Source organism: Dromiciops gliroides, chromosome 1, assembly GCF_019393635.1.
Source record: "Dromiciops gliroides isolate mDroGli1 chromosome 1, mDroGli1.pri, whole genome shotgun sequence".
Taxonomy (NCBI): domain Eukaryota; kingdom Metazoa; phylum Chordata; class Mammalia; order Microbiotheria; family Microbiotheriidae; genus Dromiciops; species Dromiciops gliroides.
This window is the reverse complement of record NC_057861.1, coordinates 95,920,450-95,927,770: the sequence shown is the minus strand read 5'-3', so window position 1 is coordinate 95,927,770 and position 7,321 is coordinate 95,920,450.

The window sequence follows — 7,321 nt, the reverse complement described above, 5'->3', positions numbered from 1 at the left end:
CCTTCAAAATTTCTTATATCAAGTACTCAGATTCACCTTCATCACTGCTTGAGGTTTCTCTTCTCAGTTTTTTTGTTTTTTCCAGCTTGTCAATTACACATTTTTTTTCTCCCTAGAATGACAATTTTCTAGATTTAGCCTAACCAAAAAAGAATATAATAGGCTTATTCCTTCCTATGTTCAGAATATGACAACACTCTTTACAACACAAAGATCACATTTCTTTTAGTAGTCTCACTATTAACTTGTACAAGGTTGAAGTACACTAAAATTAGCACATATTTTCATAGGAACTTTTGTGTAGTTATATTTTATATTAATAATAAAGTTTTTTGAACTCCAAGTATTTTACTTTGATCTCTATTAAATTTCTTCTCATTAGATTTAGCCAAGCAGGGGCAGCTAGGTGGCACAGTAGATAAAGCACTGGACCTGGATTCAGGACCTGAGTTCAAATCCAGCTTCCGACACTTGACATTTACTAGCTGTATGACCCTGGGCAAGTCACTTAACCCTCATTGCCCCACAAAACAAATAAAACAAACAACAACAAAAACAAAAAAAAACAGATTTAGCCAAGCATTCTAGGTTGTCAAGACTTTTTTGGCTCCTGAAAAACCTGTCATGCAATTTCTTGGTTTATTTGGTATATTTTAAAATTTTGATGAGCATTACAAATTAATTTTTCTTTAAGTCATTTATAAACATAGCACAAGATTTGGACTTACCATCCTAAATCCTATTTGTATTGACAAATTGGAGTCCCAGATCATGGGTACAAAATCCCATTAAGTCTCAGTTGGTGGCCCTACCATACAAGATCTGGGGATATTTTCCAATGATATTGCTCATGAACTCCCACCAATGTACTTTGGTTATTGTTAGATGATAGTAAGTAGTGATCTAGACTTAATTAATTGTTAGGTTTATTTACTAAGATGATACAGTACAAACAATTGCTACAAACATTTCCCCCAAGGCTTATCACATATTCTTCCACAAATACATACTCATTATAGGGAAAAGTGGGCTCAAGATTAGATAGTACATGTATCCAATGGGTATTCCATTATATTGTTTGGGGATTTTTGTTTTTGGTTTTTTTGGTGAGACAATTGGGGTTAAGTGACTTGCCCAGGGTCACACAGCTAGTAAGTGTCAAGTGTCTGTGGTTGGATTTGTACTCAGGTCCTCCTGAATCCAGGGCTGGTGCTTTATCCATTACACCACCTAGCTGCCCCTATTCCATTATATTGTAAGCTCATTGAGGGTATAGACTGTCTTTTGATTCCTTTTGAAACTCTAGGGCTTAGTATAGTGCCTGGAACATAGTATGTACTTAAACATTTCTTGATAGATCTCACAGTTTTTGGATGTCCATTTGCTATACTCCTCAAAAGTCTTCTTTTAGATATCATGTCTTCCCCTTCCTCGAAAGTGTTTTGCTTTTTACTGCTCTCTCCCCCAATCTGCCCTTCCCTCCTTCCCCTCTCCCCCCCCCCCATTATCTCCTTCCCCTCCCTCAGAACAAAAATATGCACTACTGCACAAGTATGACATATTGAATTGCTTGATTTCATAGGGAGAGTTGAGGAGGAAGGAAGAAAATTTAGAACACAGAATTAGCTCAAAGACCTTAATCTCATCAGAGTGGGCTCATGGAGGGAATCACATTCACACCCAATTGGGAGGAGTAATCTATTTAATCCTACAGGAAAGTCTGAGGGGAAGAGGATAAGGAAGTAAGGGTGAAAAAAAGGGAGTACAGAGCAAGGGAGGGGCCAGTTAGAAGTAAAAAACTTTTGAGGAGGAATAGGTTAAAAGAAGATAGAAAATAGAGTAAATATCATGGGAAGGGAATAGCATGGAGGGAAATAGTTATGATGATTGATTATAATGGCAAAGCAAATGGTACCTACCCTGCTGGTCTATTATGAAGAAAATTCTCTGTCAAGTTTAAGGTACTATATACAGGTTATCATGAACAGGATATTATTAGAAAAACCTGGAAAGACCTACATGAACTGAAGCAGAGTGAAATATACTGTATACAAAATAAAAGAAATAGTATAAGATGATCTGCTGGGAAGCATGTGGTTATTTTCAGCAAGGCAATGATCCAATATAACCCTGAAGGACTTATAAAAATGGCAACCCATCCACAGAGAAAGAAATGATAGTATCTGAAAACAGATGGAAACACATTTTTTTTCCATTTTTTTTCTCCTCTTTGACAATTACTCAATCAGAATTTTGGGGGGGTTTTGACTTTTCTCTCACAACCTAGCTAATGTGGGAATGTTTTCCATGACTACTCATGTATAACTTATTTTGAAATGCTTGAATTCTAGTGGGGGGGGGGATGGGAATGGAGGAGGAAGAGAAGTTGGAACACAAAGTTTTTAAAAATTGATGTTAAAATCTGTTTTTACATATATTTTGAAAAATAAAATTCTATTCAATTAGATATCATGTCTTCTTCTTCCTCTTCCAGGGTTCTTTGTAGAGCTAAGAATATGTTATTCCTATTGACCTATTCCTATGTGACCTTTATTCCAGATGCAGATATTGCTATTACCTATACTTAGGACAATTATGTCATCCTCTGACCAAAGGGCAGGGGATATAACTACTAAAGCCAAGGCCCAGGGTTCTGTTCCTTCTTATCTTTATACCCAATTGATTCCTTCTCCAACTCATTCATGAGCCAAACTCCCTATATATAATTCTCCCATGGAATAGTGATCTTTCCTTTGTTTTGTGAAAAAAGAAAGGGTTTTGGGGGTCCCAGAGCACCCCCCCACACACTTGAGGGCTTAACCAGGGAGCCTTACCTGACCTGTCTTAAGGCCAGCCCAGAGTCAGCAGAACTGCACAGGAAATGTAGATTGACCTTCCTGACTACCTAAAGGAAGTTAACTCACCTAGAACACCCTCAAGTCATGCCAGTCAATGGACTTGAATGTTACTGGCCAATTAGTTTGGATCAATGTGCAGTGATCCACCTATACCTGTGAGAGGATAAAAACCCTTGGAGAGGGGGGTTCTCACTCTCTTGGTGCTCTCTTCTCTCTCCCATGCTGCCCTCTGGCTCTCACTATTTATCCTAGGAATGTACTGCTTCTGAATGTAGGGCTTTACTAACATTTAATATGCTTTAATAAATGCTTAATGCCAAAGATTGGTGCTATAGCCACTAATTTATAAGTAGAAATATATTAGAAACCTGAGATAGGTTTGCTAAAACCTAGAACAGAGATAAGCACCCCCATATCATTTCTTGTTTCTTTTATGTGAGCTTCTTTTCCCCAGTCCACCTTTCCCTTTCCCTTTCTTCCAGTGCATTCCTCTTACCCCTTAAATTTATTGTAAAGATGTCATCATGGGTCAGCTAGGTGACACAGTGGACAAAGCACTAGCCCTGGACCCAGGAGGCCTGCAAGCCCAAATCCAGCCCAAGACATAAGCCACCTCACCCTGCCTACCCCACAACAAGGATAAACAAAAAATAAATATTTTACAGATATCATTCCTTCATATTCAATTCCCACTTGTGTTCTCTAAGTATATTCCTTCCAGCTGCCCTAATAATGAGAAAGTTCTTATAAATTAGAAATATTATCTTCCCATGTAGGAATATAAACAGTTTAATCTTTTCATATCCTTCATGATTACTTTCTTTTAACTATTTATGCTTCTCTAGGGTCTTCTATTTGACTATTTCTGGTTTTATTTTGTTTGTTTTTGTTTTGCTTTGTTTTGTTTTGGTGGGGGGGGGGGCATTTGCAGGACAATGAGGATTGAGTGATTTGCCCAAAGTCACACAGCTAGTAAGTGTCAAGTATCTGAGGACAGATTTGAATTTAGGTCCCCCTGAATCCAGGACCAGTGCTTTATCTACTGCATAACTTAGCTGCCCCCCTAGGGTCTTATATTTGAAAGTTAAATTTTCTATTCAGCTCAGGTCTTTTCATAGTGAATGCCTGTAAGTGCTCTTTTTCATTGAAGTCCCATTTTTTTCCCCTGAAAGATTATACAAGTTTTGCTGGGTGAGTGATTCTTGGCTATAGTCCCAGTTCCTTTGCCTTCTGGAATATATTCCATGTTCTCCTGTCCTTTTTTGTTTTGTTTTGTTTTGTTTTGTTTTTTGGGGGGCAATGAGGGTTAAGTGACTTTCCAAGGATCACACAGCTAGTAAGTGTCATGTGTCGGAGGCCAGATTTGAACTCAGGTCCTCCTGAATCCCGGGCTGCTACTCTATCCACTGTGATGCCAAGCTGACCCCCTCCTGTCCTTTAATGTAGATGCTGCTAGATCTTGTGTTGCCTTTACTATAGCTCCACAGTTTTTGAAATTCATTTTTCTAGCTGCTTGCAATATTTTCTCCTTGACCTGGAAGCTCTGGTTATAATATTCCTGGAAGTTTTCCTTTTGGGATGTCTTTCAGGAGGTGATCATTGGATTCTTTCAATTTCTATTTCACCTTCTGCTTCTAGAATATCAGGGCAATTTCCCCTGACAATTTCTTGAAAGAGGGTGTCTAAACTATTATTTTGGTCATGGTTTCCAGGTGGTCCAATGATTTTCAAATTATCTCTCCTGGATCTATTTTCCAGGTCAGCTGTTTTTCCAAGGAGATATTTCTCATTGCCCTCTATTTTTTTTTTCATTCATTTGGATTTGCTTCATTGTGTCTTGGTTTCTAATAGAATCACTAGCTTCCATTTGTTCAATCCTAATTCTTAGGCAATTATTTTCTTCTGAGAGCTTTTTTATCTCCTTTCCCATTTAGCTTTTCAAGCTGTTAACTTTTTTCTTATGACTCTCCTGAATTGCTTTCATTTCTCTTTTGGTTCTTTCCTCCCCCTCTCTAAATCTTCCTTCTATCTCTCCTATTTTTCACTTCAAATTCCCTTTTGAGTGCTCCCATGGCCTGAAACCAATTCATATTTTTCTTGGAAGTTTTGGATGTTGGAGCTTTTTTATAGTCCACTGCTTCCTTTGCCTACTCATCTCAACCTGGAAGCAGATGTCTGATTGAAATCTGATTCTCTATGGTTTGAAGCTTGGTGTGCCTGTGTCCCTCCCCCACTGTGCTGCCACCACTAGAGTCTGCTCACTGGGCACTTCTCCCCAACTCCATCAGAGGACACAGCCACTTCACCCCGGCCAATGGCCGAACCCTCTCACTGGTCTGTGAGCCAAGCCTCAGAAGAAGCCACTGGCACTGAAGACTCTGAGGCCCTGGAAACACTGTCTGTTCTAGGCTGGGTTTGCACTGAGCACCGAGCTCCTCTGTCCGTGGGCTGAGTTCCAGAAGCAGCTGTTGCTATAGTTGAGTCAGAGGTTCCCAAGGCCTGGTTCTCTGGAGCTGGAGCTGGAGCTGGGTCAGCTCATCATGTTCCCCTCTCACTCTGGTACAAAAGACCTTTCTTACTGACCCTCTAAGCTGTCTTTGACTGGAAAATTATTACTCCCTGTGCTTTTTTGTGTTCTGCTGCTCCAACAATTGTCATATGGCATTATTTGAAGGTATTTGGAGAGATTTTAAGGAGAGGTCAGGGAAGTCACAGCCTTTCCTCTGTTATCTTGTCTCTGCCCTCCCCCCACACCCATATATCCCCATATAATTTCAAACAACACAGTTTGAAGACTTGGATGTTATTATACTGCTTCCTCCTGAGACATCCCATTTCAATTTGGGAGATCTCTGATACTTAAGAAAGTTTTTCTGTCTTCTATAAAGCCTAAAGTTATATTTTTTTGAAATTTCTATTGATTGCTCTTGTTTCAAGCTAAGAATAAAAAGATTTTTTGACTATCACCAGTTTCAATTATTATTGTCATTATTGCTCCAATTATTATTATGAGTTGATATCAATTAGTTAGCCAGATTAATTAGTTGTTAGTGATATTTACTAGGGTGATATAGTAAGAATTGGTATAAATATTCTCATAAAACCCTGTGGCGTATTCTTCTACAAGTACATACTCAGTACAGGGGGAAAGGGGCTTAAAATTTGAAAGCACATGTGGCAAAAGGATATCCCATTAGATTTTAACCTCCTTGAGGGCTTAACTTTTGGATCTGCTGATTATTGGGGGAATTACATAGGTTTTTCAACCTCTGGAGACCTCAGTTTCTTTACCTGTAAAATAGAGATAGTAATCACTGTCTTGACTCCATTAAAGCTTTATCGTGGGGGCAGCTAGGTGGTGCAGTGGATAGAGCACTGGCCCTGGAGTCAGGAGTACCTGAGTTCAAATCCGGCCTCAGACACTTAACACTTAACTAGCTGTGTGACCCTGGGCAAGTCACTTAACCCCAATTGCCTCACAAAAAAAAAATGTTTAAAGAAAAGCCTTATTGTGTGACTCAAATGAAATAATTAATGCAAAACACTTCATAAGTATTAACTGTAATTTTCTTTCCAACAACCTCATAAGCACCTTGAGGATAGGATCCATGGCTTATATTCTTTATCTTCCACAGATAATAAGGATAGAATGAGTACCTACTGGTGATACTTCCCTACATATTTTACTCACTGAAATCCTGTGAAGTAAATAATACAGGTGTACTTGTCCCCATCTTATAGATGAAGGAACTTATCATCATTGAGTTTGTGAATCATATGATTCACATAGAAAGTGCTGAAGCTGACACTTAAACTCACTTTTTCCTGCCTTTGAGAACAGTTCTTTTTGTTCTTTTATATCTCGGCTTTCTAGTCCACATTACTTAATGGATCAATTCATTGATAACTACCTCTGCATCTTTAAAGAGTTAACATGAAAGCTTCCAAAAGACTGGGGAAGGAGTATTTAAGTGGTAGAAGTCTTTTCTAGCCTTTAAGGCTATTGAGCAGGGTTGCCATGTCTTAGACCCTGATAACACCCATTAAGTAACATTTGAATGAAGTTAAGGTAAAAGCAATCAGGATGTCAAGCAAATATTTTCTAATTAGCTGAGAAAAACAAACTGCCAAACCAAAGGGTAGGCTCTTACTGTTCTCTTAAATCATGGCACACATTGTTAATTCCAGGAAGAACTAAAAACAAATTTGCAAGCAGGGGATTTTTCTAAATTAGTAAATAAACATATGTCCAATAATTTCATGATTTTAAACCAGGCTTTTTGCCTGAATTGAACTTTTCATGATAGTGAGCACTCTACATTTTGCTGTAAACAAAAGCTCTTTGTTTGAGATATATCATAAATACTCTATAGTGTAAAAAGCACTGCATATGAAGTTACAAGACTTCCAGGCATTCACTAGTCTGATCTGGACCCTTGAGTCATCATCCATAAAAGGAGGGG